Raw genomic sequence first — 27660 nt, forward strand, 5'->3', positions numbered from 1 at the left:
TGAGTGTCACTCCATCCAATCTGGATGGGATTGGGCAGGAGAGTTTTTGCTCCATTTTGGTCAGACAGGAGATTCAGGTGTGTGTCTCCATCCCATTTTTCAAGGAGAGGGTTGTGTGTTCCTCCTTCAGAACTGACTGGGAGAAGTTCCTGTTGTGGCTCAGCAGAAACAAATCTGACTAGTATCCATGAGGATGCAGGTTCAATCCCTCGCCTCCCTCAGTGGGTTAAGGATTTGGCATTGCCTTGAGCTGTGGTGTATGTCCCAGATAGGCTCAGATCTGGCATGGCTGTGGCTGTGGCATAGGCCAATAGCTACAGCTGTGATTGGACCCCTAGCCGGAAAACCTCCATTTGCCATGGGTCTAGCCTAAAAAAAACAAACAAAAAACCTGACTGAGAGAGGGTCTGGTGTTGCACCATCAAAACTGGCCAGTAGATGGCAGTATGTCCCTCCATACGGCTGGCCAGGAGCAGGCTGAGTTAGCTCCCTCCCAGAGAGTAAGGAGAGGGTTGTTCTCCCTCCATTCAGTCCACCTCTGAGAGGGCTGTGCTTTGCTCTATCCCGGCCAGCTGGCCAAGGGGCTGTTTTTGATCTGTCGAAAAATATCAGAGCAGAAATTAATGAAATTGAGACCTAAGAAAAAAATAGAAAAGATCAATGAAACTAAAAGCTGGTTCTTGGAAAGATAGCTGCACTCATTAAGCAAAAAAGGAAGAGGGCCCAAATCAATAGAATCAGAAATGAAAAAGTTACAGCTGACTCTACAGAAATACAGAGGATCATAAGAAACTACGATGAGCAACTCTGGGCCAATAAAATGACAACCTAGAAGAAATGGACAAGTTCTTAGGAAGGTAACATTTCCCAAGACTGAACCAGGAAGAAATAGGAAATACGAACAGACCAATTACCGGTACTATAATTGAATCAGGAATTTTAAAACTCCCAACAAACAAAAGTTCAGGACCAGATGGCTTCACAGGTGAATCGTAGCGACCATCTGGAAAAGAGTGAACACCTATCCTTCTGAAGCTATTCCAAAAAAATTGCAAAGAAGGAACACTTCTGAACCCATTCTGTGAGGCCAACATCACCCTGATACCCAAACCAGACAAAGATATCACAAAAAAAGGCAAGCTGCAAGCCAATGTCACTGATAAATGTAGATGCAAAAATATTCAAAAAGATACTAGCAAACTGAATGCAACAATATATTAAAAGGAGCATACACCATGATCAAAAGGGATTTATTCCCAGCATGCAGGATTTTTCAATATATGCGAATCAATTAATGTAATTCACCTTATTAACAAATCGAAGAATAAAAATCTTATGATCTCAATAGATGCAGAAAAAGCTTTTGATAACATTCAACATCCATTATGATAAAAACTCTTCAGAAAGTGGGCATGGAGAGACTATACCTCAACATAATAAAGGCTATATGTGACAAACTCACAGCTAACATCATACTCAATGGTGAACAGCTGATAGCATTTACTCTGAGATCAGAAACAAGACGGAGATGCCCATTCTTGCCGCTTTTATTTAATATAGTTTTGGAAGTCCTAGCCATGGCAATCAGAGAAGGAAAAGGAAATAAAAGGAATACAAATTGGAAAAGAAGACGTTAAACAGTCATTGCAGATGACATTATGCTATACATAGAAAATCCTGATGTCCCCAGAAAACTACTAGAGCTTATCAGTAAGTTTGGTAAAGTTGCTGTATACAAAAATTAATATGGAAACCAGTTGCTTTTCTGTGCACTAACAATGAAATATCAGAGAGAGTAAGAAAACAATCTCATTTACCATTGCATCAAAAAGAAAATATACCTAGGAATAAACTACCTAAGGAGGCCAAATATCTATACTCCAAAATGATAAGAGGCTAATGAAAGAAATTGATGACAACACAAACAAATGGAAAGATATACTATGTTCTTGGATCAGAAGAATTGATACTGTTAAAATAACTGTAGTACCCAAGGCAATCTACAGATTCAATCCAGTTCCCATAAAATTACCAATGGCATTTTTCATAGAACTAGAAAAAAATTAAAAATTTTGTTGCAACACCAGGGACCCGAATAGCCAAAACAATCTTGAGAAAGAAAATGGAGCTGGAGGAATCAAGATCCCTGACTTCAGACTACATGCTACAAAGCTACAGTAGTCAAAACAGTATGGATTCTGGGACAAAAACAGAAATACAGATCAATGGAACAGAATAGGAAGCCCAGAAATAAAGTTATGCACTTATGGAGACTCAATCTATGACAAAGGAAGCAAGCGTACACAATGGAGAAAAGATAGTCTTTTCAATAAGAGAAAACTGGACAGCTGCATGTATAAAAACAAAATTAGAGCTTGCCAAGAGAGGTCTGTCTATCAGTCCATCAAAACAAGCCAGGAAAGGAGCTCCCACTGTGGTGCAAAGATTTGGTGGCATCTCTGCAGCGCCAGGATATGGAGTAATTCCTGGCCCAAGGATCTGGCATAGGTTGAAACTTTGGCTAGGAAATAAAGAGAACAAAAAACAAGCCAAGAAAGGGATGAGTGTCACATTTTATGTTTTGGATGTAATCAGGAAGGTCAGCAGTTTAAAAGAGATCAAGCAGGATTCAATATTTTCAACTGTATTTTTTTCAGTTTTTAAAATAATTAGTATGGTATTTTATTTTTAATTAATTTTAAATTGATATTGTTTATGTACACTATAAGTCTACATCATAATGATTCATAGTTTTTAAAGGTTATACTTCATTTATAGTTATTATTGGAGTTCCCACTGTGGCTCAGCAGAAATGAATCTGACTAGCATCCATGAGGATGCAGGTTCAATCCCTGGCCTTGCTCAGTGGGTTAAGGATCTGGCATTGCCATGAGCTGTGGTGTAGGTCACAGCTGCAGCTCAGATCCAGCATCGCTGTGGCTGTGGTGTAGGCCAGCAGCTACAGCTTCAATTCAACCCCTGTCCTGGGAACCTCCATATGCCACAGGTGCAGCCCTAAAAATAAAATAAAATAAATATAGTTATTATTAAATATTGACTATATTCCTGGTGTTTTACAATGTATCCTTGCAGCTTATTTATTTTATATGTAGTAGTTTGTACCTTTTAATCCCCCACCCACTATCTTGCCCCTTCCCACTGCCCTCTCCCTACTGGTAACCATTACTTTGTTCTCTATATCTGTGATTCTGTTTCTTTTTTGTTATATTTACTAGCTTATTTTTTTTTACATTCTGCATGTAAGTGATATTATACAGTGTTTTTCCTTCTCTGAGTTATTTCACTTTGCACAATACCTTCCAGGTTCATCCATATTGTTGCAAATGGCAAAATTTTATTCTTTCTTATGGCTAAGTAGTATTCCATTCCAGGTACGTACATACCGCATCGTTTATCAACTCATCTGCTGATGGACACTCAAGTTCCTTTCCATATCTTGCCAATTGTGAATAGTGCTGCCATGAACATTGGGGTGCATATGTCTTTTTGAATGAGTATTTTGGGGGTTTTTTGTGGATGTATACCCAGAGTGGAATTGTTGATCATATGGTAGTCCTTTTTCCTATTACTACATACTGGTTGTCAGCTACTTCCTAGTGGTATTAAACACTTTGGCATTTTTTTTTTTTTGCTTTCCTTCTTAGAGGAAAATTTTGTTTGATGGTATGTTTCTATTCAAGTTCATTTTCTGAAGTGTCTCCCCAAGTGGCTCCAATTCCAGGGCATCTTAGGTCAAGCAACCATGAGTTAGATATGAATGGTTACTGCAACATTTTGATATTATTTTCTTTTTAAAATGATAGATATTTAATAGAGGTGTAATCATCATGTAACATTGTATTAGTTTTAGGTATACAACATAATGATTTGATATATGTATTTATTGCGAAATGATCACAACAATTTTAGTTAACACTCATCACCACACATTATTAAAATTTTTTTCTTAAGATGAGAACTTTTAAGATTTACTCTCCTAGCAAATGCCAGATACACAATTTAGCATTATTAGCTGTAGTTACCATGCTATTCATTACATCCCCAGGACTTACAATTGGAAGTTTGTACCTTTTGACCATCTTCACCCATTTAATCTGCCTCTCAACCCACTGCCATTGGCAACCACAAAATTATTCTCTGTATCTATGAATTCAGTTTTTGTTTTTTAGATTCCAGATATAAGTGAGATCACATGGTATTTGTCTTTCTCTGACTTGTTGACCTAAAACAATAAAACAGCCAGTTATTTTACTAGCAGAGTGGTTTATTCAGAAACAGCAAAGAATCACAATTTGGGACTTGCCGTCTATAGTGAACCACTAGCAAGTCTGGGGAACAAAGGAGAGAAACATTTTTTTATAGAGGAGAAAGGGTAGTTGGAAGGGGCGGTTATAAAAAAGACCCCACTGGAGGAATTGAGTTTAAGGTGTAGTGGCTTTTTAGTGGCTGAGTTGTGAAGGGTCTTTCATTGGCTGGGCTGTTGCCAGGCAAGGAGAAATTCTTCCTTCCTTTTGCTGTGTAGTAAAGTAGTAAGTAACCTTCTTCCTGTGGGAGATGAAAAGATACCTCTCCTCCTGTGGGTCTGCAACTGACATTGAATGGTAGGGTGCAATAGCACCCCCTTGTGTCCCCAAATCCATTTTAAACGAGACTTCTGTTTATCAGTTTTCACAGACTTATTTCACTTAGCATCATTCCCTCAAGGTCCATCCATGTTGTCCCAATGGCAGGATTTCCTTCCATTTATGGCCATATAATATTCCATTACATATTTATCACATTTTATTTAATCTATCCATCTGTCAACACACCCTTAGTTTTCTTCCATATTATTGCTATTGTAAATAATGCTACAGTGAATATGAGGTTGAAGGAAAAGAATCTGAAAAACAATGGATGTGTGTATGTGTATAACTGAATCACTTTACTGTACAGCAGAAATTATCACAACATTGTAAATCAACTATACTTCAATAAAACTTTAAGGATAAAAAAAATAATAAAGAGAAATAGGGAAAAAACCTATGAGAATGCACATGTGTTTCCAGATAGTGGTTTTTTTCTGCTGAATAAATACCCAAAAGGAGATTACTAGATCATACGGTAGTTCTATTTTTAATGTTTGGAGAAACTTCCATACTATTTTCCATAGTGGCTGTGCCAATTTATATATATTCCATCGACAGTGCACAAGGATTCCCTTTTCTCTCCATCCTCATGGACACTTGTTTGTCTTTTTGATAATAGCCATTCTAACAGCTAAGAGGTGATATTTCATTGTGCTTTTGATTTGCATTTTCTGCATGATTAGTGATGTTGAGCATTTTTCCAGGTACCTTTTGATTATTTTGTATGTCTTTTTTTGAAAAATGTCTATAGATACGCTTGACGTTTTTAACAGGATTTTTTTCTATTGAGTTGTTTGAGTTATTTATACATTTTGGATATCAACCCTTTATCACATATGTGTTTTGCAAATATTTTCTCAACTTATTATGTTGCATTTTCATTTTTTAGATGACTTCCTTTCCTGTACAGAAGATTTTTAAATTTGATGGAGTTTTACTTGTTTATTTTTTGCTTTTTTCTTTTTGCCTTTGCTTTTGGTGTCAAGTCCAAAAATATCATTGCTAGGACTGATGTCCAGGAGCTTACCCCCTGTGTTTTCTTAGGAATTTCATAATTTCATGTCTTACATGCAAATATTTAATCCATTTTGGGTTGATTTTCATGTATAGTGTAATATCAAGAATCACTTTTTTTTTTTTTTTTTTGCATGTGGCTGTCCAATTTACCCAGAACCATTTATTGAGGAGGTTGTACTTTACCCATTGTATATTCTCGGCTCCATTGTCATAAATTAATTAACCATATATGCATTGGCTTATTTCTGGGCTCTCTATTCTATTTCATTGATTTATGTGTCTGTTTTTATGTCAATACCATATTGTTCCGATTACTATATTTTTGTAATATAGTTTGAAATCAGGAACTATGATATCTCCAGCTTTATTCTTCTCAAGACTGGCTATTCTATTCCATGCAGTTCCATTCTATACAATTTAGGATTATTTGTACTATTTCTGAGAGAAATGATATGGTAGGGATCACAATAAATCTGTAGATTGCTTTGGATTGTTAAACATTTAACAGTATTAATTATTCCAGTCCAAGAACATGGAATGGCTTTCTGTTTGTATCTTCTTTAATGTCTTTCATCGATATCTCATAGTTTGCAATGTACAAATCTTTTACCTCCTTGGCTAAATTTATACCTAGGTATTTAATTCTTTTTGATGTAATCATAAATGGAATTGTTTTCTTAATTTCCTTCTGATATTTGTTCATGTAGAGAAATACAAATGATTGCCATGTATTGATTTTCTATCTTGTAACTTTACTGAATTTTTAAATTAGTTCTAATAGTTTTTGAGGAGTCTTTAGTGTTTCCTATATCTAATGTCATGTCATATGCAAATAGAGACAGTTTTACTTTCCTTTCTAATTTGGTTGCCTTTTATTTCTTTTTCTTGCATAATTTATCTGGCTAAGAGTTCCAGTACTATTTTTGAAAGTGGTCATAATTGGCATCCATGTTTTTTTTCCCTGATCTTAGAGGAAAAGCTGTTTTTCACCATTAAGTATGACATTAGCTGTGGACTCGTCATATATAGCTGTTAGTATTTTCAGGCACAGTCCCTCTATATTCACTTCATTGAGAATTTTTTATCAGAAATGGATCTTGAATTTGGTCAAGATCAAATTTTCTGCATCTATTGAGACATTGATATGATTTTTATCCTTCATTTTTTTTAGTGTGGTGTCTTATATTAATTGATTTGCAGATGTTGAACCATCTTTGCATCCTGGCATAAATCCAGTTTGACCTTGACATATGATCCCCTTAGTGTACTGTTGAATTCAGTTTGCTAATGTTTTGTTTCAGATTTGTACATCTATGTTCATCAGGAATATTGGCTTCTAATTTTCTTGCAGTGTCCTTGTCTGGTTTAGGTATCAAGGTATGATGGCCTTGTAAAATAAGTTTGGAAGAATCCCCTTATCTTCTATAATTTGGAAAAGATTGAGAAGGATTTGTATTCATTCATCTTTAAATGTTTGATGGAATTCACAAATGAGGCCGTGCAGTCCTGGACTTTTCTTTGTTAGATATTTTTCATTATTAATTCAATCTCTTTATTAGGAGTTGATCTGCTCAGATTTTCTATTTCTTCATGATTCATTTTTTTGGTAGGTTGTATATTAATGGGAATTTATCCATATCTGCTAGGCTATTAGATTTTTTTGGCATATTAACTGTTCATAGTAGTCTCTCATGATCCCTTGTTTTTGCAAGATAATTGCTTGTGATGTCTCCCCCTTCCTTTATTATTATTATTATTACTATTTTCTGTCTTTTTGCCTTTTCTAGGGCCGCTCCTGTGGCATATGGAGGTTCCCAGGTTAGGGATCCAATCGGAGCGCAGCCACTGGCCTACGCCAGAGCCACAGCAACACCAGATCCAAGCCGCATCTGTGACCTACACCACAGCTCACAGCAACACTGGATCTCTAACCCACTGAGCAAGGCCAGGGATCGAACCCACAACCTCATGGTTCCTAGTCGGATCTGTTAACCACTGCGCCACGACGGGAACGCCTCACCCTTCATTTATAATTGTATTTATTGTAGTCCTCTCTTTTTCTTGATTAGTCTAGCTAACCATTTGCTATTTTGTTTATATTTTCAAAAAAATCTCTTATTAGTTTCATTGATCTTTTATATTTTTTAGATTCTCTTTTATTTCTGTTCCAACCTTTATTGCCTTCCTTCTACTAACTTGAGCTTGGTTTGTTCTTATTTTAGGTTTTTGTTATGTTGTTTATTGACATTTTTTTTCCCCTCTTAGTGCGGCCATTTACTGCTGTAAACTTCCCTCTAGAACTTCTTTTGCTGCATCTCATAAGTTTTGGTATGTTGTGTTTCCATTTTCATTTGTCTCAAGGTATTTTTTGTTTTTTCATTTGACCTGCTGGTTGTTACATAGTGTTTAATCTCCACATATTTGTGAGTTTTCCAGTTTTCTTCTTGTAATCAATTTGTAGTTTTACACCATTGTGTTTGGAAAAGATGCTTGATATGATTTAACTTTCAAATTTATCAAGACTTTCTTATGGCTTAACATATGATCTATCCTGGAGAATGTTCTATGTGCAGTTGAGAAGAATATATATTCTGTTTCTGTTTGTTTTGTTTTGTTTTTCTTTTTAAAGCCACACCTGTGGCATATGGAAGTTCCTGGGCTAGGGGTTGAATTGAAGCTATAGCTTCCAGCCTACACCACAGCAACACTAGATCTGAGCTACATCCACGACCTACATCATAGCTTGTGGCAACGCCAGATTCTTAACCCAGTGAGCAAGGCCAAGGATTGAACCCATATCCTCATGGACACTATGTCCCACTGAGCCACAACGGGAACTTCTCTATCGCTGTTTGATGGAATGCTCTGGAAATGTCTCTTAAGTCCAAAGAGACTAGTCTAAAGTGTCTTGTAAGTCCAATAGATCTTCTGCCTGGATGATTTAGCCACTGACGGAAGTAGGGTAATGGAGTCCTCTGATATTATTGTATTGCTATCTGTTTCTCCCTTTAGGCCTGCTGATATTCATTTTACATATTCAAGAGCTCCTTGATCTTCTTGATATTTTTTAAAATGCCTTTGGATTCCTTAACATGAATCAAACATTCAGAATATGCTTGGTTCATTGGAATGTATATAAACATGATATGTTCCCTGTCCTTAGCAATCTCACAGATCTAACCAAAAGGAAGATGTTGAACCACAGGAAAGTTGAAACTTTTTGAAAGAGTCACAGAGGATAGGAAATCTGTCTTGGCAAAGTGTTTTTCAAAGATATTCCCATTCATTCCAGAACCAAGTTGAGACTTGTCTTCTATTGTCTTCCTTACTAGGTAGTGTTCCTTTCCTTTTGTTTAGCTGCTGAGCTACAAAACCCATCACAGGACTCATGCCAAAAGTTGAATTTCTTTTGTCTGGCTTTCAGGAAGTTATCAAAAAAGAAAAATAATAACGTAAGACATGCTAGAGCAAGACAGGAGCAAGAAGCACTGACGCCATGCAGAGGCCACTTCCATCTCGTCAAGTCCTCAGATGTAAAGCTGCCATCCAAAAATAGAGCAATGGTGCTCCCTTCATGAACACCCTGAAACAATCCCAGGATTTGGGTTTTGTGGTGGTTTCCTCAGTTCCTCCCATTTTTAACCCAAATGGATCTCATGAAGCTGGTTCCTGAGGCAGTATCAAAACAACTTTCTTTATGTCACAAAACTTTCTGGAAGTTTGCGACTTCAAAGTGGAATCTGTGGTGGGGCAGTGGTATCAGAGCACACTGCAGGAACATGCAGGAGAGGCTGGCATCCCATGAGCCTCCCCTTTCATCCTTAAGCACACACCTGCACATCTTGTTTAGTTGTAGAAAAGTTACTCTAAACCAGAGAGAAATCTACCCACTATTAGATCATGCAGTGATCCAGTCAGTGTCTGTTAAGAGCTAACAACATGGCCACCACTTTGTAGGGTGCAGTGATGTGGTGGAGACAGAGACACCATGCTTCCTGTCATTTGTAGTCCCGGACTATGTCCTGGACTGTGTCCTTTATAGTCCAGCAATGCCTGGAGTAATACCTGATTTGTAAAGAGGCAGAAACTTGGTTTTGGTGGATTTGACTCTCAGGAAGGGAGACAGTAACCTTTGGATTTTTCTTCCCTTCTGTTTTCTATATCTGTGCTTTCTACCAACTTATCCTCCTAGGACTCTAACTCAAACCAATTATTTCATGCGTGTGTTGCAGAAACCAGTAGTAATCTACAAATTGACCCTAATACCCTTTTTTTTTGGTGGGTGAAATTATATAATATGCTAAATTCCTAGAGTTTTGGTTCTGCTTTGTTGTCTCTGAATGTCCTATGAACTACGAATTAGAAAAAAACAGAAGGAAAACAAATTTGAAATCCCAGTAGGACTGTTCGGGTAGCTGGGTGGTCTGGATCACATGTGTTCCCAATTCTGTTCTGAGCTGTTCCACTGATTCGCGGACGTTGAGACACTCTGTCTTGTGTCAACCTGGCCATTGTAAACCAAAGGGTCCTGGCCAAACATGGCCAACAGTCTAGTGCAGAATAATGATATCTCCCTAAAAGGAGATGTCAACCAATGTTAGATGTAAACCAATGTTAACCGTGGTTTCCATGACTAATTGAGAAGAAGGAATATGAGGTTTAAATGCTGGTTCCAGCATCTTCTAGCTATATGACCATGAGAACTTGGGCAAGTTAATATAACATCTCTGAACTACTGCTTCAGTTTCTTAGTAATGAAATGGGGCTGATAATATTTACCTTGTAGTGTGGTAGTGATTAAATGATAAAATCTTCAGTAGAGGAGTTCCCGTCATGGCCCAGTGGTTAAAGAATCCGACTAGGAACCACGAGGTTGCGGGTTCGATCCCTGGCCTTGCTCAGTGGGTTAAGGATCCGGCATTGTTGTGAGCTGTGGTGTAGGTTGCAGATGCGGCTCAGATCCCACGTTGCTGTGGCTCTGGCATAGGCCAGTGGCTACAGTGCCAATTAGACCCCTAGCCTGGGAACTCCATATGCCACGGGAGCAGCCCTAGAAAAGGCAAAAAGACAAAAAAAAAAAAAAAAAAAAAAAAAAAAACCTCAGTAGAGCAATGACATATACCATGGACAGGTGGTGGCTGCTCAGTGCTCATAGCTGCGCTTCACTTCATGATTAGTGTTCTGGTGCAGTGAGAAGTCAGGAAGAAAGGGGACAAAGAAGAACACTTTATATTATGATGGGATGTGAACACTCCTGGTAAATCATACTGAATAGGAACCATTTCTTTTTTTTTTTTTTTTTTTTTTTTTTGTCTTTTTGCCATTTCTTGGGCCGCTCCCACGGCATATGGAGGTTCCCAGGCTAGGGGTTGAATCGGAGCTGTAGCTGCCAGCCTACACCAGAGCCACAGCAACGCGGGATCCGAGCCGCTTCCGCAACCTACACCACAGCTCACGGCAACGCCGGATCGTTAACCCACTGAGCAAGGGCAGGGATCAAACCCGCAACCTCATGGTTCCTAGTCGGATTCGTTAACCACTGCGCCACGACGGGAACTCCAGGAACCATTTCTAAAAGGAACCACTGAGTCTCTCGCTCATTAGATTCTTTAAAATGAAACAGTATCCATCTGTTGAAAGAGGTTACCATAGAGTGGATTACCTCCTGAGGTATACTTTGGGTTCTGGGAAATATCTATTAGCAGAGGAATTGCCATTGAGATTCACCCATGAACCCAGACCTGACCCTTCGCATAAACTCACCCCTAAAAAATGGCCCTACCCTTCAAGCTTGGTTATATCTCACTGGCCCTTGGCAGTTTTATTTCGAGTTTGGCAGAAGCAAAGCTAATACAGAAGCAGCATTTATAAGTCCCTTAAAAAAGACTGAAATTTCCATGGAAACTGAAGGCAAAACTACAAAACTTCAAGGTGGGAGGGCATCCTTTGTTAATTGCTTATGAAGTTATATGAAAAGAACAGAAGGTTCTGGCCTGGTAAAATGATAGATCTATTCAAGAGGAGGAAATGAAAGAATAGGTAACAGCACCCTTGGGGAGTCCCCAGTAGACCTGTTGAAATCATTGGTTCTGTGGAAGCATTTGATTAGAGAGTTTCAGTTACATTACCTCTCAGATTCACGCTGGGGTTAAAAAAAGAAAAAGAAAAAGAGAAAAGCTTGTGTTACATTGACTGCTCTGTGATTAAACTCAGAATCTCTGGGGAGAAAAACAAAATGGTCAGCGTACATGCTTCTTGGGTGGGTTTTAAATCCCTTAAAAAAATTACCTGTCATTTTATCAAGGATTAAATAAGAATGTAGAATATTTCCTAAGTTTCAGTGAATTCAAACACTTCAGATTTTTTTCACTCTCTCTATATAAAGAAAACACATCCAGGTATTCAATACTAAGTGTAGACTGCACAGCATTATAAAACATAAAGTACTCTTTTTCTTTCTAGTAACCTTGAAACCTTAAACATATATCAGAGAACAAAATTAAACCTCTTTTAAAAATACGCCTTTGTTCAAAGTGTTCTTTATAAAGGGTATAAGCCGTTCAGAACTGATTTCTGTGGAACTCTCATACTGAAACAGCTTGTAAGAGCTATGGGTTATTAAGACATGACAAAGAAAGTCCTACTGTATATATTTTCAAGCCGCACCTAGTTATCCGTGTCTAGTTAGAAAGATGGTGGGAAAGGGACCATTTAATTCTTCTTTATGAGTAAAGTTAAAAATATATATATATGTCAGAATGAGAGGTAATGTTTTGGTGCTATTATGATGGTATTATTTCCAGGGACCAGCAATGCCCAAATTCTGTTCTGTGACTCACTCCTCTGCAAAGGGTTCTTGATCCAAGAGTAAGACTCAAGGCCCAAAAACTAAATGGGAAACAAAATACAGGACTCTTTATATCCAAGGATAACTAATACTAGAAAAAGGCCACTCAGATGGAATCCACTTAAAGTGGGGACCAAAATGTCATAGTAGACAGTGTAAAAAAAGGTGTGATAGGTATGATTTTTGACAAATGAAAATTTAGAAAAGAGTTTTTTTATCATTTTAAAAATGATCATATAATGAGAACTGCACACTAAATTATTTGCTCAACCAAAAATAAATCAAGAGTTGATTTGAATGATGTGAGAGACTGCGATTTTGGTGGCCCTCAGTGAACCATACTTCTTTTTATTTGTACCCCTGGTGTTCTGGGCTTGACCATGTGACTAGCTTTGACCAACGGAACCTTAGCAAGCATGGTGCAAGTGAAAGACTGGTAAGTCCTTTCAAATTTGGCCTAGTCTTCTTAGAATGCTTCTTCTTGAACCCATCCACCATGCTATGAGAAAGCACAAGCATCCATGTGGAGAAGAGAATTGAGGCCCTCTAGTGAAATCTAACTGAGCTCCCAAACTATAGCCAGTACCAATTTCCAGCCATGTATGAGAGTCCATTGTAGATCTTCTGGATATCTCAACTCCAAGGCTAATAATCTCCTGGTCAACCAGGAGCTGTAAGAAGTAATGATAAATTGTTATATGCCATTAAATTTTGGGATGGTGTATTATAGAGCAACAGATAGCTAAAACAGAAACTATATTACCTCAAAGTGGGGTCCTACCATCATATATGGCAGTGATTTTAAGTCTAATAGAAGAATGGAGAAGTTTGGAGGAATGACAAAGCAACTGAAAGGTAGTGGGGAATATCCTATTGGAAGCTGAAGAAAAGAGAACCTGAGTTCTGTGTTGGCAGAACAATTAGCAAAGCTATTTGCCTGTGGAAATATGGGAAACAGAGTGGGTACCTCTTGAACTTGCAGATCTGGCTAAGGAAATTTCTCAACAGAATGTCAAAAGTGCCATCTGGTTTCTTTGAGATGCCTATGGTAAATTACAGGAGGAGCCAGTTGAGCTAAAGAAGGAAATGCTTAGATTTTAAGCAGAATTTAGAAGAACTAAAAAGGAACTAGAACTTGTGGGCTTCATAATAAAATTGCTTTCATCCCTAGTCTCTCTAAGAAAAAATTTCTCAAAGTAAGAAATGGCCTTGATTTGAAGATGAGATACAGGGTGCTGTTAGTAAAATGCAGCCTCCGGCTCAATGTCTCTGTTAAGGCATGAGAAAGATTTAAGGCATATCTCAATGATGCTCTCAGCTAGACAAGAAGACTTCAAAGACTCTTAAAGGTATTTTCCCATAGCTTCCTGATTCGCAGCCCCAAACGGAAGAAGGGTTATCTTGAAGACATTTGTGTGATTTATCTAATGGAGTGGATTATAATTTGATAAGTAGGAAACTACAAAGTTTGTAATGAAATTAAACTAGCATAGATTAAAAATACAGAGGTTTTTAGAAATAAAAAAATACCTTAAGACTCCCATACTCCTGTAAGGAGGAGGTAAACTGGCAAGTATATTCAGCTACAAACCTGTATCATTTCTCTTTGAAAAAGGATATCCCATAACAGAGTGTAGAGCACATGGGGTGGAGATAAGAGCCACAGAGATTCACTCCAAAGGAACAGAACTGGACCCTAATCGAGAAACTGGCTACATGTGCCTGGCTGGATTTCAAAACTGCTATATACCAGTAACTGCTGTGTGCCTCCCGTTTTCAACATTTTAAGCAGTGTCTATGGCAATTTTCCTCTCTATGCCTCTTAACTGTATTTTGAGTTGTGAGGGCTAAAAAACTTGTCTTTTTAGTTAACACTTCTTGAGTTAAGAAAAGCTGTACTCAGGAGACCTTGGTTGCATCTGGACCTTCTTTGAGTGATGAGATTCTGTACCTGATGCCATAATGGTATAAGACCTTTGGAACTTTGAAGAGGGTAAGTGTATTTTGCATGTGTGAAGGATATGAACCATTAGATGCCAAGGGGCATACTTTGATGACCCTCCATGAACCTCATCTCCTGGTATTCAGACCTCTGTGTGGTTCCCTCCCTCTGACTTTGGAGTTGGCCATATTTGGAAAATAGGAGTTTGGCAAGTGTGATGCAACAGAAGGCTTGATAAGCACATACATGTTAGGATTTGTTCTCTTGGAATAGTCCTTCTTGAAACCTAGTCACTAAACTATTAGAAAACCCAAGAAATTAGGTGAAGGAAAACTGAGGGCCCAGCAAACACTTAAGGCTAAGCTTCCAGCCAATGGCCAGCATAGACTTCTAGCCATGTGAAAGAGGCCATATTGGACTTCCTTGTCATTCCAGCACCCCAACCAATACTCTGGGAAGCAGAAGAACTACCAGATCATCCACTAGAATTGTAAGAAATGCTACATTGTTATTGTTTTGTATCATTAAATATATGGGTAATTTGTTACACAATAATAGATAAGGCAAACAGGAAGCTAATGATTTTTAGATGCAATTGTATAATGGTAGGATAAAATATCTTTGACTTCACATTTGACTTTTGCCATATAATCAGAAAAAGGGCTGTTTTTGCAAAAAATATTTAAAGGTTTTTTTCTAATTTTTCCCATGTACTTTGTATCTTTTGTGTCAACATCCTTGTTTATTTTCTCTTCTTCAATTATTAACTGGTCACATTTTGCTAGATCCCCATTTATTATTGGTTTGATGTATATTTTAAGCAGTTCTGCAATATTGCTTTCATAACCTTCACAAAATCCTGCATCTTTTGTAATAGTTATAATTTCTTTTCACTTCACTGTATTTGAATTTATTATCTGCTGTAATGTTGGTAGGAAGGATACTAATGTCTTGAAAGAAAGTGGCTTTGGTTTGATATTAATTTTACAAGTCGTCAGTCTATTAATGAGTAATTTTGCTTTAAGATGACTTTGCTTCTCCTCAGTAACCCAGACAGTGGATGCTCATATAATGAGAGGCCCCCGTACTACTCTATTTATAGCTGAACAGGCCCTGGTATCAGGCAATGCTTGACTTTCTGGTAAAAGCTGAGTTGAAGCATGTGATTTAGGCTCATGATCTAAGAGGAGCTTCTACTTTTCAGCTTGTTTTATCGTGTCAGTATAGGTGTGGAAGAAGTGGGGGGAGAGACGAATGTTCTAAGAAGACAGCTTTGCGGAGTCTGCAGGAGGAGGCTGATGAAAGAGGTCTGCCCACCTGTTTTGTCCTAAAAGGCACCAGGAGTCTGTTCACTTGCAGGTGTGACCTGATGAAAGTCCCAGGCTCTCACCAATAAGTCAATCTTCAGCTCTTGAGGGAGGATGGAGGAAGGAGCGGAGGAGGAATAGAAAAGTAGGAAAAGAGAACCAAGGAATCCCATCCCTCTACAGTGTCTGTCTTACTGGAGAGCATCTATCCATTGGGTGATGGAATGTTGGAAAGTCATAAGAGAAAGGAGGCAGGTGTTATACTCTGAGGGCAGATCACTCAATATTTCTCTCTTAATTTACCCCTGTGGAAAGGAAATAAGAGAACTGAGCAGAGGAAGCCACGCCTCTGGGCAGAACTGCTTTAGCCACAGACTGATAGCAGCTGGTAACGGGAATGAGCTCTCATCCAAGTGGAAGTTTAGAACTTGGGGTGGAAAACTGTAAGATTTCTTTAAAACCAATTTCTCCCAAAGTCTGTTACTAAAAATTGGAGGGAATTAACTCCAAGGCAGGATTGAAGTGGAGTGAGAAGCTCTCAGACAAAGACCTGGAGATTAGTGCCAAATTAAGCTGAGACTGAAAAGAGAAAAAAGATAGAAAGGAACCTATTGTACTTTGAATTGGTTTAGAAAAGTTATTCCAGAAGGGTCATCTGCTTTTACTGCTAAGTGTTAAACTTAGTTATTTCCACAAAGAACTCAGTTTTGTAAATAATAGGTAGAACATTCACAGCTATTTTATAGCTATAATCCACAGCCCATATTTTTGACTTTGAACTCACAAATGAAGTAATGATAAGAGAACATTTAAAGTGAGTAAATGGTTTTAATATTAAATAAACTTTCAGCTGATGTTTCCCACTTACTGATACAGAGCATGTGCACCCTTTCATTCGTTTCACAAATACTAAGTGCCTGCTCACTGCTAATCATTACATGCTGTCTTTTTATTATTAATGCAGGTTTGGAAATTTTATTTTTAAAAGCTATAATGTATGAAGTGGGGTCCTTGGCACTAAGTCATATATTTTTAAATGGAACAAAATCAGTAATGGGAAATTTAGAAAAAGCAGATATTTTTCAGCAAAGTACTTTACCTTGCTGAAATACTGATCACATTATGCTTTCGTAGTGCAAGCACAGAAAGATTAAGACATACAGAATACAAGTGAAAAAAATCACTTCGGGGAAAAATACTCTAATTGTAATGCCTTTTGGGTTTTTTTTTTTTTCTTTTTAAATAAATGAACCCACTGGACTTTTTCCAGATACCAAAAAAAAAGGGCTGCAATCTAGTTTTATTTCTGTTTCAGAGCCATATTTATTAACCCTTTTAATGCAGTGCTTTCATAGTAACAAAATACTGGAACTTCTCCCAAACTTTCTATTCACTTCCCAACGGTCATCACAATGTCCCATGAGCCAAACATCCTGAGATCCTTCCTCCGGAGTAAGAGTTTCATTTCTCCAGCAAGCTTTTCAACAATATTTTAACTCTTCTATGCAGCTGGCAAAATTGAGCCAGCAAACCGAAAACACGCAGTAGTTTGTACGTTTGGAGTCTTTATAAACTTTCCCGGGTGTGCTGTCCTACGAGCTCCATATATTCCCGGAGCAGGTACTGTTGAGCCAAGCTGTCAGGCAAGTGCTAAGAGGTAAAAATTGGTCCAGGCTGCAGTGCTTGGATCTAGTCCATTGACTGTGGGTCTTCTCTTCTGCAGGCGGGCTCTTTCCTTTTAAGAACTTTGTCCCACTCACCCGCCACGGCTTCTACCACCTCCCCAGGAGGCTTCACTTCCTATGGGAAAGAACCACTAGTTGGTAACCTCTCAGGGAAAGTCAGAGCGACTTTAGGATATTCACACAAATACCCTCTCTCCACTCCTCCTCAACTCTGGCTTATTTTTTCATTTCATTCCAAGGACGCCGATGTGAAAGCAAACGATGTGACACTGATGTCAATGAAACCCATCCCACTCTCAGTCTGAGGGTTGATGGTGCTCTGAAACGTGGCTTCTCAGAGACTCATCTGAGACCCAGCGAGTGTTGGCTTAACCTTGTCAGTTCCGTGCACCTTTAAATGAAGGTGCTTCAGAGGATGTTGAACAGGGATTTCAAGCCCTTCTTCCCCCGGTAACGACTGTGTCTTCAAGGCAAGCCTTTCTCTCCCCAGCCTGTCCATGGCCTCACTTCGCCTTTTGGTGGATGCACAACCCCAGGAGGGTGGGGTCTCTGTTTTATCCATTGCTGTATCCCCAGGACCCAGAATACTGCCTGACACATGGTACTTGGAAGGTTAAATGTTGAAAGCTATTTGTTGAAACATACATGCTGGATGATGGCTAGAGAATGTCCAACTGCTCAATCCATGCCTCGCATTTCCATTTACCATCGAAAAACTGACACAAGAGGATGTTGGTAATTTGGTTTGATAGACTTAAAATTACAAAAGAAATTCTTAGAGCCACAGCTCAGTTACTTGAAAAATCAACCAGTCTCCCTGTTTCTGTTGTGCCAACTGTGAAAAGGGGGCTGGCCAAGTCTTCACTGTGACAGCAGAGTGACGAAGCAGAGTGCTTAACACCGAACAAAGAGCCGTGCATTCCAAAGAGCAGTACTTGTCAACCCCAAACTTAGCTCACTCTTTTTCTGAAATGCAGATGCTTAAAATGACATAGATTAAGATGTCTGTCAAGACTTCAGCCCTCTTATTTCTGTCTTCTCTTGACAGAATTGTCATGGATCCAGCACCGGAAGGGTCATTTAGGCTAAATATTAGTCCCCAAATTGGATGAATTTTGGACAATGGCTCTATGTCCCAAACCTAATGCTGAAAATGTCCTTCACATGAACGTGCAGGGGAAGAATAATGTATGTCGTGCCTAAGCAGTCCCATAATTTGCTTTTTATAGAACCAGATCCCCACAGAGTTTTAACACACAAAAGTTATCTCCTAAGAAGGTCCCATGTGGGGGCCAAGGAACCCCAGGCAGGGATTCCTAACGCCAAGCCTGGTTCCCAGCACCCTCAACTGTTCGTAGTTATGTGACCCCGGGCAAGGAATTGAACCCCTTGGGGCTCTAGCCACTTTATCTATGAAATAGCATTGGCTTCCTGCCTCCCAAGGATACCAGAAGGAAGAATGAATTCATATTTACATTGGGAGCCTCCAAGAAAGCACCATACAACTGGGAAATATGATACAATGGGAAGAATGCCTTTTATTTTTAAATTGGTGGTCTTCGGTCAGCCGTTCTGGGTCTATTCCATATGCACAATACTAAAATAACAGGCAAAAGTAAAAGAAGGCTCTGAACCTGCTTCAGGCAGGATAACTCTGACTCAGAGCTGCTGGGGGTGTTGTTCCTTCATTTGTTAACTTTCAGAGGAGGTGAACTGCAGGGGGCTGATTGCTGTTGGGAGAAGTGTCTGACTTGGGACTCTATTTAGGCAACAGTAGGCACTCCTACTGGAGAATGGCAGTAGATGCGGAGCAGCCGCCTGCACTGGGGTCCATCAGCAGGGTAAGCCCCTAGAGGGTAGGAATTGGGTCCTCTGTGTCATATCTCCAGGATCTTTCCAGTGCCTGACAGGCACCTGCTGCTTGGTTTGTGTTTACCCAGTGAATGAATTGACTAGGATCTGAATTGCAGCTTCATTTTTTTTTTTTTTTTTTTTTTTTTGGCTTCTCTAGCGCTGCACCTGCAGCATTTGGAGGTTCCTAGGCTAGGGGTTGAATTGGAGCTGTAGCCTCCAGCCTACGCTAGAGCCACAGCAACATGGGATCCGAGCCGCATCTGCGACCTACACCACAGCTCTCAGCAACACCAGATTCCCAACCCACTGAGCGAGGCTGGGGGTCTAGTCGGATTCGTTAACCACTGAGCCACGACGGGAACTCCTGCAGCTTCATTCTTTACCAGCCAAGTGCCCCTTTTCCCTAATCATTAATTGGGAGTAATAACACCATGCCTGCAGGGCCGTCGTGGGGGTTAAAGGAGCAGTTTGTGTATGAAGTGCCCAGCACACTTTCGGACACGCTCTGGGGGCACAGTCACACTAACTGTTGTGATGAATGTTGGCTCTCTCACCACTAATACTGGGGACATAGCACACTGTTGTGGCTAAAGACAGACGGCTCTGTATCCTGGCCTTGTTCTGTACATACCAGCTCCTGGAGATTGGTGGTTTTATTGTTTGTTTGTTCAGGAGAAGGAAGGATTTAGTACTTGCAGCAACTAGGGACAACATCGGGGATCTTCCCCAAAGCTGTGTCTCTGAGAGCAGTGGCTTCTTTGTTTTGGAATTTGATTCCTCAGCTATATAAGAGGGTGATAGAATTTGATTGGAAAAGAAGTAAAACTATTTGCTAATGACATGATATTTTAGAGAAAATCCTGAAAAATTGGCAAAAAGTATTGGAGCAAAAAAGAGAGATTGTCAAGGTCATAGGATCATTTTTAAAAGTGTGTATATACATGTATGTGTGTGTGTGTGTGTGTGTATACATACATATACACATACACATGGGGGGGAGAGAGAGATTTTTTTCCCTGAGCCATTTGAGATTAAATTGTACACATCACGTTTTTTTTTTTTTAACCCCCTGAATACATTATTGTGTATTTCTTAAGAATAATCTCTGACAGAACCACAGTCCTAGGATAACTGTCAACCTGAGGAAATTTAACATCGACAAAATACCTTTGCATAATCTATCATAGTTCATTGTTTTCAGGTGATCCCACACTACCTTTTGCAATTTTCACTGCACCTCAAATTTGAATAAATTTGAATAAATTCCTAAATATATGTGTCACATGTTTACATGAGCAGAATTCTTCATAAAAACTTTCAGCAAGAGAGCAATAGACGGGAAGTGAAAATCTTCCTTTACGACTTCACCGAAAGGACCAGAGGCGATTTACTAGGATGTGCACTGGTCAAAGGAAATACGAAGGTCTTTGAGGGATTATTAGGCACGGGCTCTGAAACGGTGTTAATCCCAGAGGAACCCAGAATACCACTGTGGCCCTAAACCAAATGTGTTCTTACCATATTCAGACCGCACATGGGTTTTTGGCTCATCCTAATTCCACACTGGGCCAGTTTGTTCCCGAGATTCCACGAGTGGTTGCATCCCCAGTTTCTGAAGGTGTAGCTGGAATAGACACAATTGACGAGAGGTAGAATCCCCGCATTTGGTCTCTGACCCTTGGGTGGTGGCCACTGTGGTAGGAAGGACTACGCAGAAACTCCGTGTGTATCCATTCATAGCAAGCATGTAAATCAGTTCTGTGCGGCACAGGGAGCTCTATCCAGTCTCGGGATAGACCATGATGGAAGATAGTATAAGAAAAGGATTGTACATATGTTTATATGACTGGGTCACTTTGCTGTACAGCAGAAATGGGCACAACACTGTCAATCAACTATAATTTTAAAAATTAAAAATTTTTTTAAAGAGGAATGTAAATCAGGAGTTCCCACTATGGCGCAGTGGGGTCGGTGGTATCTCTGCAGCACCAAGACATAGGTTTGCTCCCCACCTGGCCCAGCGGGTTTCTCCAATCTGATCCCTGGCCCGGGAACTCCATATGCCTGCCCTGGGGGGGCTAAAAAAAGGAAAAAAAGTCTGTCAATCAGAAACAGCATTGCATCCCCGGGAGGTTTGCAAAAATGATGCAGCTGTCAAAGCGTCAAAAGCAGTATGAGTGGTGATGTGCAGTATAAGCCCTGACAGCTTTTTGTTTTTGTTTTGGGTTTTTTTGTAATGCATGTGCTGGATTTAAGCGTTGATTGCAGAGGCATTCATGTCAAAGTCAGCCGTCTTGAATAAACACCATGCCAGCCCCGAGTGGCTGCCCTCCCCTGTCCCCCAGTTTGCTTTAGAGGTGTTGATAATGGTCTTAATAGCTGACCATTTAGGCCACAATTTTTCTCTTCTTTTGCTTTCAATTCCTGCTCTTACATTTTTTTTCTGTTTGTTTCAGAAAATTGTTTTGTTTTTATTTGAACTTCCCACCCAGTATAGCAGCCTGTGCTTTTACTGTTAACTTTTTTCTATCCCCTAAGGATGACCTACATAGATAGCCAATCAAAAATATAACCAATATATCAATCAACTGTATACCTCTTGACAATTAAAATGATTTCTGATTAAACAACTAATTTATTTCCTATAAGGTCCACTTAGAAACCAAAGCCCAGCCCTGTTTATGGGAAGTCCTGTTTCGGCCTCGGATTCCATTATCACTAAGTGGCGGGGCTTATTGAACCCCCCCCCAGCCAAGGTTGTGTTTTTATTCTTCTAGTCTTTGTAAAATATTTAAAATATCGTTTCCAGTTGAACACCAACACCTACCGATGGGCAGGATTTTCTAGGGATTTCATCAAAAACTTTTCATCGGGCCCAGGATTTCCCAGGGCTTTCCACTAATGGGGTGACCTTCTGCAGCCCTGTCGCTGCCAGGAGGTCGTGTGGCCACAGCCACTCCTCTCACAGGTGGTGCAGACAAGGTACAAAGCATCCTTATCCCGGAAGCCTGGACCAAGTGTCATTCCTCTTGCTCTTCCCTGCATCTTTGCAGTCCTAAAAAATGCCTCCCTGGGAGTTCCTGTCATGGCGCAGTGGTTAACGAATATGACTGGGAACCATGAGGTTGCGGTTCGATCCCTGCCCTTGCTCAGTGGGTTAACGATCTGGCGTTGCCGTGAGCTGTGGTGTAGGTTGCAGACGCAGCTCGGATCCTGCGTTGCTGTGGCTGTGGTGTTGGCCGGCAGCAACAGCTCCAATTAGACCCCTAGCCGGGAACCTCCATATGCCGCGAGAGCAGCCCAAGAAATGGCAAAAAAAAAAAAAAAAAAAAAAAAAAAAAAAAAGCCTCCCTGCAAGGGCCTCATCAGCACAGCGTCACCCAGTTTCAGAAAGGTTCTCAAGACTGAGAGACATTACTTGGCCTTTTCCATTTCATCCCAGCCAGCTCTCTCTTGCCCCAGGGTGTGCTCTGGCTTGGTGGATTATTCGGGTTATTTGCTCCGTCCCTTTCCTCTTCTATTGGAAGCACCTTGCTGTGTCAAGTGTGCGGGACTTTGCCAGTGTGCCAGAGCAGAGCCTGCCCTTACATATTAAATTCACCACTTAATATTGAGCTTGCAGAACCCGAGACACCCCAATCTCAACCCCGTAAAAGCAGAACTCCAGGCAGATGTGCTCTGCCTCTACCTGCGATCTTGCTATAGGGCCCCAGGTGTTCTATGTAATTTCTAGGACTTGCAAGTAATAAAGCTTTCTTTTTTCTCAATGTTTCCTGACAGTTAGGGCATCGTGCAATCATAGTAAGAACCACAAAGGCTGGTCCAGTCACAGTCCTGGTCATCAGTAGGCTGAGACCTGCACAAAACATGACGCTTCTCACATCTCCATGGACCTCCCCGGTGTGGCCTGTGCAGGAGTCACTCTGATCTTGAAGAATGAGTGACGCCTGCTCTAAACCTAATGGAGTGGTGGCTGAAACTCCAGCTGCTGCCCCAGATGTAGCATCTTTCCTGGAGCAAATTGGTAAGTTCCTGGGCACTTGCTTTGTAGCTACTGACCTTAGGGTATGCCTTTTTCTCCACACCAAGTTGTAGAGGCCACCAGAGACAGTGTGCTTTTCCTTGTCGGGTTAACACGTCACTTGCCCAGTCCCGCCTCAGGGCTTTACCAGTTTGACTTTCGGTCATGTTATTCTGGACAGGTCTTGATTATCCTGACATTCCATAAAGCATTATACTCCAAGCTCATGGGATGACATTACGATGATTAGATGTGATGTTCATGAAATAGCAGGTACTTCAGAGGACTAAGTCATGTGTATGTGAATTACAAGGTGGAAACCGGGTCCCATAAAAATTTAGGCTCCTCTGACCTCAGTGAAGTTTCTAGGGGGTTAATCGTTATATTTCCAGAGTGAAAGTAAAGTTATTCCTGGGACCACCTGCAATGGAAGAAGACGAAAACTACTTGGTAAGACTTTTTGTATTGGAGGCACAATACCAGTGATCCCTGAACAACACAAGGTTTAGGGCCACTGACCCCCCTTCACAGTTGAAAGTCCAAGTACAACTGTAGAGTCAGCCCTCTGCAGCCACAGTTCTGCATCTGTGGATTCAACAGACCATGAATCACGTAGTCCATAGTCACTGAAATAAATCCACTTGTAAGCGGGCTCACGCACTTTAAACCCCTGTTGTTCAGGGCTCATCTGTCTATATCAGCTTTGAACGTGCTACCTGGACACATTCACCTGCATCTACGGAATCAACCATAAGCCTGGTTTACAGATCGTTCTGTATTGTATGTATCACTCAGGGTTGATCCGAAAGGATGCTGGTGAGGCAAAGGGCTTCCAAGGGTAGAACTCTGAACAACACATTTATCTGTACACAATGTCTAGACTGAGAGATGGCCGGGAGTACAGATGGACGCTAACTCCAGGGCAGTTAGTTGATAGTGGTTTGGTTGGATGGTGTGTTAGGCAAAACACAGATGAATATATATTATATGTATATAATATGATACGTGCATATATATATATAAATATATATGTGTATAGTATATATGTGTTAGGCTATATCTACTTTTTTTTTTTTTTTTTTTTTTTTTTTTTTGTCTTTTTAGGGCTGCACCTGAGGCATGAGGAAGTTCCCAGGCTAGGAGTTGAATTGGAGCTAGAGTTCACAGCCTACGCCACAGCCACAGCAACTTGGGATCCGAGCCACATCTGTGATCTATACCACAGCTTAGGGCAACACCGGATCCTTAACCAGCTGAGTGAGGCCAGGGGTCAAACCTGTGTCCTCATGGATACTAGTCAGGTTCGTTACCACTGGGCTACAACAGCAACACCTACATTTTTATATATTTAGGATACATGTATATAATGTTTCATTACACTTCACTTTATTTTGCTTTACAGATATTAGGATTTTTTCTCAAACTGAAGGTTTGAGGCAATCCTGTTTTAAGTAAGTCTGTTGGCTCCATTTCTCCAACAGTATTTGCTCACTTTGTGTTTCTGTATCACGTTTTGGTAATTCTCAAAATATTTCAAGCCCTCTACCAGCCAAAAGATTACCACTTGCTAAAGGCTTGGATGGTGATTAGCATTTTTTAGCAGTAAAGTATTTTCTTGTTTTTTAGGGCTGCACCTGCAATGTATGGAGGTTCCCAGGCTAGGGGTTGAGTCAGAGCTGCAGGTGCCGGCCACAGCACACAGCCACAGCAACACCAGATCCGAGCCCCATCTGCAACCTCTGCTATGGCTTGCAGCAACCTGATCCTTAACCCACTGGGCCAGTCGAGAGATTGAACCCTCGTCCTCATGAATACCAGTCGAGTTCTTAACTCCCTGAGCCATGATGAGAATTCCAGCAATAAAATATTTTGAAATTAAGGCATGTACATTTTTTCTTTAGACATAAAGCTGTTACTTAGGAGACTACAATATAGTGTAAATATAATTTTCATATGTCCTGGGAAACCGAAAAAATCATGTGATTTGTTTTATTGTGATATTTGCTTTATTGTGATGGTCTGGAGCTGGACCTACAATATCTCCAAGGTGAGCATGTATAAATACACATACATGTAAAAGGAGCTGAATTGGTTCACATGACCATGGAGGCTGCAGGGTCCCAGGATCTGCCACCTGCAGGCTGGAGACTAAGGAAAGTCAGTGGTGTCATTCAGTCTGAGTCCAAAGGTCTGAAAACCAGGGTTGCTGATGGCATAAATCCCAATCTAAGGGCAGGAGAAGACGAGGTGGAACGTCCCAGGTAAAGCAGTAAGGCAGAAAAAGCAAAGGGAAGATTCCTTCTTCCTTCAGCTTTTACTGTATTGAGGCGCTGCGTGGATAAAAGGATGTCAACCCACACTGGGGAGAACAGTCTGCTTTACTGGGTTCATCCGATCAAATGCTCATCTCATCTGGAAGCACCCTCCCAGACACACCCAGAAATAACACTTCATCTGGGTACCCAGCGGCCCGCTCACGTTGACACATAAAGTTAAGCATCACAGATGGACTTGAAAGATCTAGGATCAGAAAACTGGTGACAAGGACATCTGGGGACGAGATATATGGATGGACCTCTTGTCAGATTGTGAAAATATTTGTGTCCCATCTGACTGGTGACCAATGGGCATTCCCTGAAGAGAAGCTCTTGGTAATTAGGCAGACAAGTCGTGTACTCTGTGGGTGTCTTGTCTCTTTTCCCAGGCACCCCAGTACTTATTCAGGGGGCCCATGCAAGAAATGGCCATGGTGGTAGGGATAGCGGAGAGAGGCTGTGCACCTGCTTGAAACACGAACTTACTAAGACTGACCCAGACAGTGTCATTGCTGAGGGTCTATTATGTCAGCACCAGAGACTGATACTAACATGGTCCCCTTCACTGGGGTAAACAGCCAGCCACCTGGTGGCAGGTTGACCCCACTCGACCTCTCCTATCTTGGAGGGAGCAGAGACTTGCCCTCCCTGGAACAGACACATCCTGGGTATGGATGTGACTTCCCTGCCCCCGCAGTGCTTTTGCCGGGATCACTATCTATGCGCCCCGGGAACACCTTATCCACCATTGTGGTGTTTCCCATAGCATTGCTTCTGGTTGATTTCCATAGCATCTCTTCTCTCATAGCAAAGGGAATACAGCATCAGGCTCTGGGCCACAGAATTAACTGATCTTACCACATACTCCATCACCTACAAGCAAATGGGCAAATTTTGAAAGCTTATTGATACAATGTAATGGCTTATGAAGACTTATTTCCTGTGTCACAGAGGGAGTTGACATCTTGCAAGGATGGAGCACTATCTTAAAAGGTAATGTAGGGAACTCCTGTTGTGGCTTGGGGCTCAGCAGATTAAGAATCTGACTAGTATCCATGAGGATGCAGGTTCGATCCCTGGTCTCGCTCAGTGAGTTAAAGGATCTGGTGTTTCTGTGAGCTGCGCTGTGGGTTGCAGATGTGGCTCGGATCTGGTGTTGCTGTGGCTGTGGTGTAGGTCGGCAGCTGCAGCTCCAGCTGGGGAACTTCCACATGCCGTGGGTGCAGCCCTAAAACAACAACAACAACAAAAGGTATTGTGATGCTCTGAAGGATATTATGTACGTTTGAAACAGAGGACATACAATTTGCTGTCTCCCCCACGACTAGAACATACAGGTTTGGAATCAAGGGGTGGAAGTGCTTGTCCCACCACTGAACCCACTAATTCAGTCATAGGGTTTTGGCTTCCCATCCTGGTGAGCTTGAGCTCTGCTTGTTTGGAGTTCTAAGTCCCTAAAGAGGAGCTGCTCGCCAGGGATGCTCACACCCAGGGCTCCAGGTACAGAAGCCCAATCAGTGAGGCACTTTGCCTGACCTTATGGAGAAGAAAAGCATGACTGATGGGTCTATAAAGAATCCAGGAGACAGACAACCTCTCAAAGGCCCTCGCATCTGGAAAATACATTCTGGAAGAGTTTCGATTCTGTCAAGTTTATACAACAAGAGAGACATCAGCTATGTGTACTGATTTTTATTTATTTCCTCCGCTAAATGGAAAGAAAAGTCAGTTCTGTAAGGTCTGTAGAAATGGACAAACCTTTCCCAGGCCTCTGAGGCACTTGATGATGCCATTACAAACTTCCTTACTCTCCTGTCTGCGTGAGTGATAGCACAGGACTGAAACAGAGCAGGGCTACTAGTTAAAACAAAATGAATGTGAGTCCAATTACACCTTCATTTTGCCATTGCAGGTGATTCTGCTAAAGTTATTACTATTTGTATGCTCTACTTTTTGTTTGTTTTTTGGCCATACCCATGGCATGAGGAAGTTCCCAGGCCAGGGATTGAACCCATGCCACAGC

This window comes from Sus scrofa, chromosome 10, assembly GCF_054392235.1.
Source record: "Sus scrofa isolate SSC_HxYL_T2T_F1_AM1 chromosome 10, Sscrofa_HxYL_maternal_Yorkshire_Landrace_v2.0, whole genome shotgun sequence".
Taxonomy (NCBI): Eukaryota; Metazoa; Chordata; class Mammalia; order Artiodactyla; family Suidae; genus Sus; species Sus scrofa.